The sequence below is a fragment of the Echinops telfairi genome, unplaced genomic scaffold (genome assembly GCF_000313985.2).
Source record: "Echinops telfairi isolate 266 unplaced genomic scaffold, ASM31398v2 ScPeMD7_7;HRSCAF=31, whole genome shotgun sequence".
Classification (NCBI taxonomy): domain Eukaryota; kingdom Metazoa; phylum Chordata; class Mammalia; order Afrosoricida; family Tenrecidae; genus Echinops; species Echinops telfairi.
This window is the reverse complement of record NW_022103904.1, coordinates 24,124,792-24,137,925: the sequence shown is the minus strand read 5'-3', so window position 1 is coordinate 24,137,925 and position 13,134 is coordinate 24,124,792.

The window sequence follows — 13,134 nt, the reverse complement described above, 5'->3', positions numbered from 1 at the left end:
TTTTTCCAACAATGTTTTGATGATTTCCTCTGAACTGGCCACTGGATGAGCCAGGGTGGGGGTTGGCCACTCTTCTGGTCACCAGCAGGGGTGTGGAGCAAGAGAGGATTCCACTTTCCTCCTCATTAGCCACTGGTAGGTGCCTGTGTGGGTCCACCTGCTTCCTCTCTGCTGCTTCTCTCTGTCAGTGCCTCTGAAGCGCAAGGCTTCAGGATCATCATCTATATCTCTTCTCTCATAGCTAGGTTGTAGAACCTCTTCCGAATCCAATCATCTTTATGGAATCGGATCTTTTCTCTCAGAGTCTCTCGTGGGTTCGAACCACCGACCTTTCAAGCTTTCAGACACTGAGCCCACTGGGCTCTTTTCTACTCCCTACTCAAGGAGAACATTGGGAAAAACTATAAATAAAAGCAAATTCTTAACCTACCAAAGTTGAAGGCTCCAAAGCAGTGGTATCTGTAGGGTTGCTGCTACTTGGTGCAGGGACGCATGGTGCACGCCCCTTCCCGCGTACTTCCTCCTGTAGCAGACCACACAGAACTTTAATGACAGAGAAGTATGCGATCAATATGGTTACAGTTCATGTAGATGTAAATTCCTTAGACTATATCTATACTAATAACAGCACTGTCATATAAAATTCACTGTACAGTGAATCACAACATTATTCATTACAGCGTTATTGGTTGTGGGATATAAAAGGACTTTTCCCCAACTTTGTCTCCCCAGAGAGATGCCAAACATTAGAGGTCAGATGCATTCAGACTTCAGACTACTGTCTGGTCCCACCACAGGTGAAGCCCACTCCCTGCTGTTAAGGACAATGGATTATTTCTCCCTGAAGGCATTCAGCCATCTGTCTGGTCCACTGTAGGTGGGGTTCACACCTTACTGCTAATGGTTTCTATGCAGAGCCAGAGAACAGATCAAACCTGCTCAGTGACATCCAAAATTAAGCTGCCTCCCTGAATCTAGGATCTGACCATCTTGTCACATGTATATCCCAATCCCTCCCCTTCCTATTGCCGTGTATACCCCTAGATCCTCCCCCTTCCATTACTGTATTACCTGTAGTACAACCCCTTCCTGTGACATATATCTTTACCTGTAATTAGGGGGCTTGCATGCCCCCCAAAGGTGTATAAGCCTGGGTTAGTCATACAGAGCTCTCTCTCCCCCGTCCTCTTTCCCTCATCTTCTCTCCCCTCCAGCCCTCGCTCCCCAGTCCCCTCTCTCCTTGTCCTCCTTCCTCTCCCCCTCTCTCCTGCCCTGTACCTCCAAGCGGGGCTGAGGTGAGCATGTGTATCTGACTCCATTATTTCAATCTCTCTTCTATCTCTCCTTATTCTCTATCACTTTACTATAATCTTTACTTATTATCACTGCACAATTGCACCTACTGGACCTGTGTTGATTTTTTAGGGGCCGGCTCCCCTGACAATTGGTAACTGAGCAGAAGCTTATTTTGATTTTCCACATTTCCTTTAATTATGTAATTCCTTTAGTTATGCAATTCTCTAAATGTTACTGATATAGGTTCACAAATGCTACACAATGCATACTGTATGATATATACTATATAAGGCATACTGTATACATTTTAAGGTATACTGTATCATGAGTACAGTATTATAGTGGAGACACCAGAAAAGTTTGACAGCCTCAACTATGATAAGTCTTCCAAGCCAAACTCAAACCCGCCGTAAGTCTTTATGGGAGCAGATAACTTCATCCTTCTCCTGCTGAGTAGCGAGTGAGTTTGAATTGCCTACTTTGCAGTTAGTGATCCAACGTTCACCCCACCATGCCAGCGGGGAGGAGTCTATGGGAGAAAGAGGAGGCTTTCTGCCCCTGGAAAGAGTTGTAGTCTGGGAAAGGAGAGGCGAAGAGGCAGTTTTACCTTGTCTTACAGGGTTGCTTTGTGTCAGAGGGCAATGTGTGGATTGAGATGCCCCAGGGTGCCATGAAAGCCCAGGGAGCAAGGGCAACAAGCAGGCAGGCTTGGCGGTTTGAAGCATCATGGAATCTGGGTACGAATAACAGCTCGGAGCGGGGCCTTTAGAAGGTTCAAAAAGTAAACCAGCATAGAGTGTTTGCTTTGTGGGTATGTTGATACATGTAAACTGGATTTAAGGAAAACATTTTTGTGGTTCTATCAAACTGCAGGGATTTTTAAAATTCAAAAAACAAAACTAACTTTCTGCTGACTCACTGCACAAGAATTTTGTAGAGAGTCCCTTCGGTGTCACCCACGCTGACTGTGTCACTGGGTGCAGCCTGCACACTCCCACCCCAATTATTGTGGCAGTGCTCAGAAGCCATTGCCTGCAAATCCCTCTGCTGAAGCTTGCTACTGCCCCGGGGCTTCTTCTCTTGCTGGGACACAGGAGGTTCCAGGCCTCCTTGTTCTGAACACGGAGTTCTGAGTCCCTGGGTGGGGAACTAAGAGTGCCTCCATAGCCTTTCCTGACCACCTCTGGTCACCTGGGGATTTCAGAAGTGGTTCCCAGGCCCTGGAATCTATCTGTCTCCTTATGCCCTAGGCCTGGGGTGCTGGAAGGACCTGGAAAGAAGTGTTTGACTTCTCTGCCCATTCTGTACTGGATGAGAAGGGAAGCTGCTTCCACACCCCACTAGACCTGGGCTATAGCAAGATGGGTGAGTTCAGATGCCCTCTGCTCGGTGCCACACTGCTCCGTGCACCTGCAGTGCTTGGTAACGAGGATCTGTCTCCACTCACACCCAGCCACTTCCAGGCTACCACCCCCACATACAGGGAAGCCCACATCTCCTCATGCCACTCCCCGCTGGAGGAGAGCCTGGGGCTGGCGGGGCCAAGCCTCTGCGACTGCCTCTCTCAGAGGCTCTGCCACCTCCCGGGCACTTCCACTGCACCATACCTGACAAGGCCAGCCTGTGCTAGTGATGGCACAGGCTGAGCCACGCCCGCCAGGAGTGAGCAACCTCAGAGGCCCCAGCCCAGTGCCTGGCAGGCCCCAGAGTCACTGAAGGGACCTTCCCGAATTGGGCATGTCCTCGTCACAGAGCCCAGAGTTACGGGAAAGAGTCAGGCCTGAGGCAAGGGCAGGGAGTGAGTCATAGCCATTGCCACATTTGTGAGAAGTATCTCCTGGGTGTCACCTACACGAAGGTGCCCCATTAGCCACCTTTCTCCCTTTCTGTTACCCCAACCAACCCCAGCATAGAAGCCCACCTACCTGCACTCTTGTTCATCACCCTGTCCAGATCTTGCACATCGTTGGAATTCTGGCTCCGGGATTAGGATCCTTGAGAAGGGGCTAGAAGGCCCAGGTTGTCCTGGGCACCTGCTGGAGGCCCCTGGAAACTTTGCACAAGGAGATGGTAGAAGTGGGTGGACCCGCAGTGGCCTGACCATTTCGGGCTCCCAGCTCTGCAAATGCTGTAAGCCTGTCCGACTTTGGAGGTACTTCCTGAGCCCTGGAGGTGGCCTGGGCCTGTCTCTGGACAGGACACTGAATTTCCCAGATTAAGCCCCAGGCCAGCCTCACCCCAGCACTGTCAGCATGAGATCATCCTACCAATAAGACATTTTTTGTCCCTTAAACACTTACGGAGTCGGTACCACCCTCCGCCCAGTCCGTGGGTTCACTAAATACCTCTGGCGTTCCTTGCCAGGCAGTGCCAGGTCCTGCCCTATAAGCCTCATCACCACCGCAGCCGCAGACATGCGACCAGACTCACCGCCCACGCCAGGAGGGGAAGCCACGTCGCTGGCGGGCTCTTCCTCCGAGTTCTCTGCCATGGATGAGCTTGCTTGAGCGACAACCTCCCTCGGTCTCCCTTGATTCCACAATCCCTGTGCTTGGCAAGGCGGCCCTAGCAGCTGGGCTCGGCGGGAAATCTGAGACCCAAGTGCCGTGGCAGTCACCTTAACGGGTGAACACAGTCCTGGGTGTGAGGAGACCTCACAGAAGAACCTTCAGACACGAACACCCCCTGCCGCTGAGCTGATACTGCCCCACCGCGAACCCCGCAGGACAGAGTGGAGCTGGCTGCTCCGTCGGGTTTGTCAGAGTAACTCCTTAGCAGGAGCAGACAGCGACAGCCTTCTCCGCGAGGCAGCTGGTGGGTTTGAACGCCACGCTTGCCACTCTGCCAAGAATGTCGGTACTCACCCCAGAATCTGTATCTGTCTACTCAGAGGGTAGAGACACAAACCCAACCCCACACAGCGAGGCTTTGAACCTGGCTGGAAGTTTGTAGCTATGTGTTCATCTCCATTTCTGCACAATGAAAGCCAGAACCAGTTACTGCCAAGCTGACTTGGACCTAGGGTGACTCCATGTGTGACAGCGTAGAGCTGGGTGCCACAGGGTGTTCAGAAGCAGGTAGCCAGACCTTTCTTCGGAGGCACCGGGAGTGGATTCCAGTTGCCGACCCTTGGGCCAGCAGCCAGGAGCTACTGCACACGATACTCAACTGCCGTCATGTTGATTCGGACTCATAGTGGTCCCACAGGACAGGGCAGAAGGGCCCCTGTGGGGTTTGGAGACTGTAAGTCTTTGTGGGAGTAGAAAGTCGTTGTCGCCCAACCCCCCCGCCCCCTGTGGAGCAACTGGTGGTTTAACGACCGGCCTTGCAGTTAGCAGTGTAACGTGGGACGCAGGAGACGGCACTCGGTCCTGTGCCATTCACATCGTTTCCGATGTTTGAGCCACTGTTGCAGCGATTATATCAGTCCATCTCGTGGAGGGCCTTCCTCTTATTGGCTGCTCCTCCACTTCACAAGCATGATGTTTGTGTTAGTCCAGGCGGACTAGAGAAACAAATCCATAGACACTCATACGTCTTTAAGTAAGAGCTTTATAGACAAGAGCAATTGAATATTGAGAAAATATCCTAGCCCAGTCCAGATCAAGTCCATAAGTCCGATATTAGCCCATATATCTGATGCCAATCTATAAATTCTTCAGACCCATGAAATACATGCAATGACATCAAATACAAGAAGATCACAAGCCAGTGGGTGGAAAGTCTTGTGGATCCAGTGGCAGCGTAAGTAACTCAGGGCTGGCGTGAGTCTTCCGTGGCTCCTTCAGCTCTAGGATTCTGGCTGCCATCAGCATAGATCCATGGGGCTTGTCAACAGGAATGCCTCACAGGGAGTGAGTGTGTGTCCCGCCTCCAGAGAGATATTTATCTCCTTAGAGCCTCCAAATGAGGTCATCAAGCTGCGACCTGATTGTCAAGCTAAACTCCACTCTTTCACTCTTAATAGCCTCAAGTTGGCACCAGATTATGTTACTACCCGAATGTCCTTCTCCAGGGACTGGTATCTTCTGATAACATGTCCAAAGTATGTGAGACAAAGTCTTGACATCCTTGCCTCTAAGGAGTATTGTGGCTGTACTTCTGAGACAGGTTTATTTAAGCAAGCCATGCTACTTTCAAGATTCTTCATCAACGCCATAGTTCAACTGCAACAATTTTCTTTGGTCTTCCTTATTCAGTGTCCAACTTTCACATGTATCTAAGGCAATTGAAAATACCATGGCTTGAGTCAGGCGCCCCTCAGTTTTCAAAGTAAGAGCCTTGCTTTTCAACACTTTAAAGAGTTCCTGGGCAGCAGATTGACCTGATACACTGCTTCCTTTGACTGCTGCTTCCATGCGCACGGATTGTGGATCCAAGCAAGATGAAATCCCTGACAACTTCAAGTCTTCCTCTGCTTATTGTGATGTCACCGATGGTCCAGTTGTGAAGATTTTTTTTTTTACACATTGAATTGTAATCCATGCAGAAAGCTGCAATCCTTCTCTCTGGTCTTTATCCTTGGTCTTTCTCAGCAAGTGCTTCAAGTCCTCCCCACATTCAGCGAGCAAGGTTGTGTCATCTGCATACCGCAGGTTGTTAATCAGCCTTCCTCCAATCCTGATGCCAGATTCTTCTTCATCTTACAGATTGAATAAGTGTGCTGAGAGGGTAGAACCCATCTGACATCAGCAATGATATGCCTGGTTCCACGTCCTCTTCGGATTCAAGCCTGAACCACTGGCAGGTCCCTATCAAGGTACTGCTGTAACCATTGTTGGATGACCATACATGCAAACTTTTGCATGCATGTGAGATCCATAGTGTTCTATAATTTGAGCACTGTGGAGTCGCCTTTCTTTGGAATGAGTACAAATATGGATCGCTTCCATTCAGTTGGCCAAGTAGCTGCCTTCCAGGTTTTCTGGCCTAAATGAGTGAGTGTTTCCAGTACTTTGTCAGTTGTTGGCACATTTCAGTCGGCGTTCCATCAAACCCTGGGGTCTTGTTTTTGGATAATGCTTTCAGTGCAGCTTGGACCTTTTCCTTCAGCACCTTGGTTCTTGCTGATATGCTACCTCTTGAAATGGTTAAATGTCGGCGAGTTCTTTTGGACACCGTGGTGTGTTTTTCCATCTTTTGATGCTTCGGGCATCATTCAATATGTTGCCCATAGAATCTTTCAATATTGCAACTTTAGGTTTGAATTTGTTCTTGAGTTCTTTCAGCTTAAGATAAGCCGAGCATGACCTTTTTGTTTTTCTAAATATAGAACTTTGCAGATTTAATTATAATATTTGACATTGTCTTCTTGAGCTGCCCTTTGAAATTTTCTGTTCAGCTTTTTTATGTCAACCTCTATTCCTTTTGCCCTAGTTACTCTATGATCAGGAACAAGTTTCAGAGTGGAATAGTCCAACATTCACACTGAACCTTTCCTTTTCCTGTCTTTTTAATGACCCTTTGCTTTCTCCATACATGACGTTCTTGATGTCCTTCCGCCGTTCATTAGGTCTTCTGCCATTGTGTTTACTGCGTCACGTCTGTTCTTGAAATTCAGCGAGATAGACTCGAGGTCGTATTTTGGCTTTTGTGGACTTGTTTTAATGTTCTTTAGCTTTCTCCTGAAATTACATGGGAGCAATTGGTGATCTGTTTCACAGTTAGCTGCTGGCCTGGTTTTAGCTGCTGATATTGAACTTCTCTACCATCTCTTCTCACAGATGTAGTCAGTTTGATTTCTATGTATTTGATCTAGAGAATTCCACTTGCCTTCTGTGTTGTTGAAAAAGGTGCTTGCTATGAACACACTACTGGTCTTGCAAAATTTATCATGTGCTCTCCAGCTTCATTTCTGGCACCAAGACCCTATTTTCTAAGTACTATTTCTTGTTCTTTGTTTCTAGCTGTTGCCTTCTAATCAACAATAATTATCCATGCATTTTGATCGCATGTTTTATCCATTTCTGACGGAAGATGTTCGTTGAATTCTTCAATTGCTACATCACTAGCTTTAGTGGTTGATGCACTTGAGTAATGAATTGCATTGACTAGATTTCCTTGTATGAAGAGAGACAACTTATCAACCGATATTGTCCTTGAAGAGAAATCTTGAAATGTCCTTTTTGACACTGAGCGCAGTGCCATTCCTCTTGACTTTATCATGCCCAGCCTATTTAAACGTAAGATTTCTGCTTGAAAATGGCTAATACCAGTCTATTTCAACTCACTAATGCCTCGAATATCTATATGTGTTCCATTTCATTTTTAATGACTTTCAATTTTCCTAGATTCCAAGTTTCAATGATTAATTGATGTTTGCCGCTGTTTTTTCTTATTTTGCGCCATGTCCCACCAGGAAATGAAGGTCCTGAAGACTTTACTCCCCTGGCTCCACTCCAGCCACGGCATCCTGGTGCCCTCTAAGAAGGCAGCTCTCCTTCAGTCTTATTGTGAGGGCCCCTAAGCTGAGGGGCTCACCTGGCAGCATCTCTGACAGTGCCCTCCTTCTGTTCATTAGCCTGCACACAGTATGAATGAAATGACTGCTTGCCCGCTGTTAAATAGGTGACATAGTGCAGAATAGAAATTCCAGAACACTTCATTGTGCTTGTGTGGAACTTGTACATCGACCAAGAGGTAGTTGTTCAAACAAAACATGAGGATATTGTGTGGCTTTAAATTAAGAAAGGTGTGCAGCAGGGTTGTATCTTTTCACCATACTTAATCAATCTGTGTGCTGAGCAAATAATCTGAGAAATGGGACTATATGAATAAGAATGAGGCATTGGGTTTGGGGGAAGATTCATTAACAACCAGTGATATGCAGCTGACACCGAGGAGTTAAAGTACTTACTGATAAAAATCAAAGACTACAACCTTCAATGTGGATTAAACTTCATCATTAAGAAAACAAAAGCCCTCACAACTAAACTGATAAGCAACATTATGTTAAATTGAGAAAAAATCTACGTCAAGGGTTTCATTTTACTTGGAACATGTGTTAGTCCGGGTAGACTAGAGAAACAAAATGTATAGACACTTATATGTGTATAAGAAAGAGCTTTATATATAAGGGCAATTGAAGATTGAGCAAACATCCCAACCCAGTGCAGATCAAGTCCATAAGTCCGATATTAGTTCACATGTCTGATACCAATCTATAAAGTCCTCTTCAGACTCACGAAATACAGGCAATGACGCTGGATGCAGGAAGATCACAGCCCAGTGAGTGGGAAGTCTTGTGGATCTAGTGGCATTGTAAGCATCTCAGTGCTGGCAGGGGTCTCCATGTGGCTCCTCCAGCTCAGGGCAGTAGAGTAGCTCCATGTGTCTTCTCAGCTGGAATGTCTCCCAGAGAGTGAGCTGGTGTCCCTCTTCCAGTGAGCTATTTATCTCCTTAGTGCCTCCAAATGAGGTCATCAAACTGTGACCTGATTGACAGGCTAAACTCCACCCCTTCTCTCTGAATAAGTCTCAAATTGACAACAGATTATGTAACTACCACAGAACCCCAATCAGTGCTCATGGGCTTTCAGAAGAATGAACAAACCTGTCTTAGAAGATGTGTACTAAGGAATAGGTATGTTCCTTAGGAGCAGGGATGGCAAGACTTCATCTCACATACTTTGGATATATTATCAGGGGAAATCAGTCCTTGAGAGAGGATATCATGGTCACGCAGTGCAACTCCTGTGAGGACGGTGCGGGACCAGGAAATGTTTCGTTCTGTTGCACCTAGTGTCACTCTGGGTCAGAACCAACTCAGTGGCACCTCATGGCTTTTATTTAATATGATGAGGAATTAATGATACCATTTCCCCTCGTATTTTCACTTTTAGGGGTTTGGTTATAGGATGAGGGAGAGGTCTGCATCGTGTGTGTGTGTGTGTGTGTGTGTGTGTGTGTGTGTGTGCAGAGGAAGTGAAGGAGAGGGGAGATAGGATGGTTTCAGAAACAGCTCAACCCTGTGTGAGGGTCAGTGAGAGAAGAGCTGAAGGGAGGAGAGGAAGGAGTTGTCCTAAGGGTGGAGGCTCTGGGGACATTGAACCTGAGTGCCAAACTGTGACCAGCATGGCGAGGGGGCTTCTTCTCATTTCTGGTTGAAGCTTAGCCTGAGAGCACCCCAGGCGCCCAAGATGTCACAGAGGACTTGCGAATTGAATCTCTGGGAGATGGCTCCCTGGGGCATGACATCCAGTTTGGGAAGGTCCCTCTAGCCACAGTGTTGAGGCGCCCTCAAGTGGTCTCCCAGCAATAGGCCTGAGGGAGGGGGCACGCCCATTGCTACGGAGTAGATTTGAAGGTCAGTGGAGCAGCCCCCTGGGGTTTCCAAGGTGGTAATATTTACAGAGACCGGCGGCCATGTGGTTCTCTCGAGGGGCGGTTGGTGGGTTCAAACCTTAAATATTTTGGTCAGTAGAGGAGTGCTTAACCACTGTGCTATCAGGGCTCCCTCTTGGGAACAGCAGTAGGAGCTCTAAGAGTTGAGTGCAGGAAGCGGAAAGCCTGTGAGACTCCTCCTCCTCCTTCTCCTCCTCTCAGCAATAACGTGGTGACGTTTTGAGGGCTCTGGAAGAGTGACCAGCTCAACAGATGGGTTGAGCTACATTGAAGTAGAATTGCTTATTCAGAACCCACTACTATTTCTACTGGTAGGTCAGAGAGATTTAAAAGAACCAGGATTCTTAAAGAACATGATATGCTATGTTCACATGTTTTCAGTTACCCACAAACAGTAGTAACTTTTAGAGCAGCCCTGGGGGGGCATTCTATCTTCCCATAGGATCGCTATGGGTTGGATTCAACAACAAGTTGTTTGGGGTGTTTGATTGTGTTTTCTAATTGTAAAGCAGCGTTTTTTGGAGATGACTTTGGGCACTATAGAAAAACCACGGAAAGGAAATAAAGATGACTGGCAGCCTTATCCTCTGAGTGATCATTCTTTACATTCTGTATAAAACAGATGGCTTCATTTCATTTAATCACTTGTCTCATGAATCTTTTCACATGCTCTTGTACAGCGTTATTATAGGTTTCTAAGTCACGTTATTGAAATTTTGGTGACATTTTCCGCACAAATTTTTCTCTGGAGTTAGTTCCATTTCTCAAAATGTGTCAACATGCTCTTTAATTGCGTTCTGTTTGTTTCCTTTCCATGATAGAATTTGCAAAACCAACAAGACTTCGTCATTGCAACCACCTTTTCCAGCAACGTAGATGGTGACTATACACGTGGCCCTTGACACATTAGTAAGCAGGAATCAAACTGACTACACCTGTGGAAAGAGAAGATAGAGAAGTTCATTATCACCAGCCAAAGCAAGATGAGGGGGCCAGGTAGGGAACACATCATCAATTGCTCAGGTGGAACTTCAAGTTGAAACAGAGAAAAATTAAAATAAGTCTACAAGAACTAAAATATAACCCTAAATCCCACCTGAACTTAGAGACGATCTCAAGAATAGATCAATGCACTAATGACCAAAGACCCGATGAGTTGTGGAATGACATAAAAAACATGCATGAAGAAAGCAAGAAAGTCATTAAAAAGACAGCCAAGAAAGAAAAGATCAAGGTGATTGTCAAAAAAGACCCCGAAGCTGCTCTTGAGCATGGAGGAGCTAAAGCTAATGGGAGAACTGACGTTAGTGACAGAGCTTCAATTGTGAGATTGTGGTTTGCAGAAGGCTATGGATGACAATAGGAGCCCAAGATACAGTTCTGAGATCCACACAGGACATAAGCCTCCAGTGATTTTCTTCTATCCGTAACAGAGGGATGGGAGAAACCGGCTACCAGAGTGTGCTGGACCGATGACTATAGGAGATCAAAATGATAAACCTGACTGGAATGGTTAAAGTAGTTGTCAGTTGATCCCCACTCTGATGCACATTGGGCCTGATCTGTTTTTCAGCATTTTTTTTTCTCAATTGAGGATTAGCTCAGATTTATTTTGTCACCAGGGGTAACCCTCTTGAATTTTTGTTACATGTTTTTCTGTTTTTCAGTCTATGAAACCCAGGATTGATGAACCTATTGAGACAAGTAGAATAAGAGTTTCTGGGGGAGGGGGGCATAGGGATGGGGGCAGGGGTAAAAAGGAGCTGATGTCAAGGAGTTCAAGAATGAGGAGAATGTTTTGAAACTGATTGTGGTAGCAATTGTACAATTCTGCTTGATGTGATTGAACTATGGAATGATAACTGTATTAACTCCCAATAAAATGTTTTTTGGGAAAAAAATTTCAAAGGGCAGCCTGAGAAGACCATGTCAAGTGTCAATGAAATGAAAAGGAAAAACTGCTCAGCATATCTCAAACTCAGAGCAAACAAGCCAAGCCTCAAGAAGCAGTACTGGAGGATTCCATGGACAAAATATTAGATGATGCAGGGAGCACCACTGTAGTCTCTGTGCCAAGAAGAATCGGCTGGCTTTCAGTCATGTCAAGAGGTAGCACATGATAAAGAATGCATGGCAAAGGAGGAAGAAGTCCAAACAAATTAAGTATCTTATTCAGATAATGGTGATTTCCTTTGTTTGTAAAAATGTATTTATGGCTCTAGAATAATTTTTAAATTGTTGTGAGGGATGGGATCGGTTCTTCTGTCTCAAAAGTGTGCTGATCCCTGGCATAGATAGCTCTATGTGTACATACTTAATGAGTTTGTAGGATGAGTGATTAGGTATACAATTGGACATCTTTAATTGAATACACTGACAAATTGCCCTTCATTAAAGCTATTTCAGTCTACATTTTCACACACAAATGTTCATGTATCAGGAGAATTTTATATCCTTTCCCCACTTTGGTGATTTTCTCTTTGACATTGCAATCTTTAGTTCCTATTGCATTTATTTTAATATCTGGGACAAGGGAAGAACCTAATTTCATTTTTCTCAAGAGTTAGTCAATTTTCTCAGCATTATTAATAAATGTTTTCTGACTTTTCATGCTTATTAACTATTTGCATTTCTTCTTTGGTGAAGGTCTGTGCATGTAATTTGTCTATTTCTTGGTAAGTACCTGGCATGGAGAAAGCAGTCAATGAACATTAGTGATTGCTCTTCAGCGAGGAAAGGTTGGTAGTTGGATAGAAGTTGAGAAGTCAATCTATGCATTTTTCTTCATGTTGAAGTTATGGTCCTTTGCTCATGATGAAGTGAGGATGAAGGAGATGGAGGAGATTTGAAATTACCATTATTAAAATGGGAGAGGGAGCTGACAAGACGGGAGGACTTAGTTGAGGGCACAGCTTAGGCTGAATACCGTGAATTTGGAGTGGTACCAATGAGTAGAATTGAATTTCTCCAGCATCTATCATCAGCCAGAGAGAAGTAGAGAGCAGACAGAATTGAACTGGTCCATGCCCTGTCCCCCAGAAGAATTTACTTCAGACGACAGCACTTAAGCTACAGCTCAGGGAGAGGGACATGTCTGATCAGAGCACATGGGAGCAAATGAAGGGGGTAGGGAGGAGAGAGTGGAGCACATCCCGGCCCACCAAGCCTTGAGGACAATATCCCTGCTCAGAACAGCCAATGCATAAAGAGGATCATGTGGCCGGCCCCACTATGAGACACGACATCCCTCACTGACCCATAGCCGTACAACACTGGAGACACAGTGCGGGAATTGCGCCCATTCTGAACCCACCACACTGAGGCAAAACACTGAGGACGTGCAACAGAACAGCAAGGGGAGCAGAGTAAGGAAGTCCTGAGGGAATACCAAAAGTTGACTTTGGGCCAGGGCATGGCACCCCATCAGACTCGACCAGAAAACACTCCTAAAGGTCAACAAACAGACCTTGAATTATTTACAGGCTTTTCTTTTCT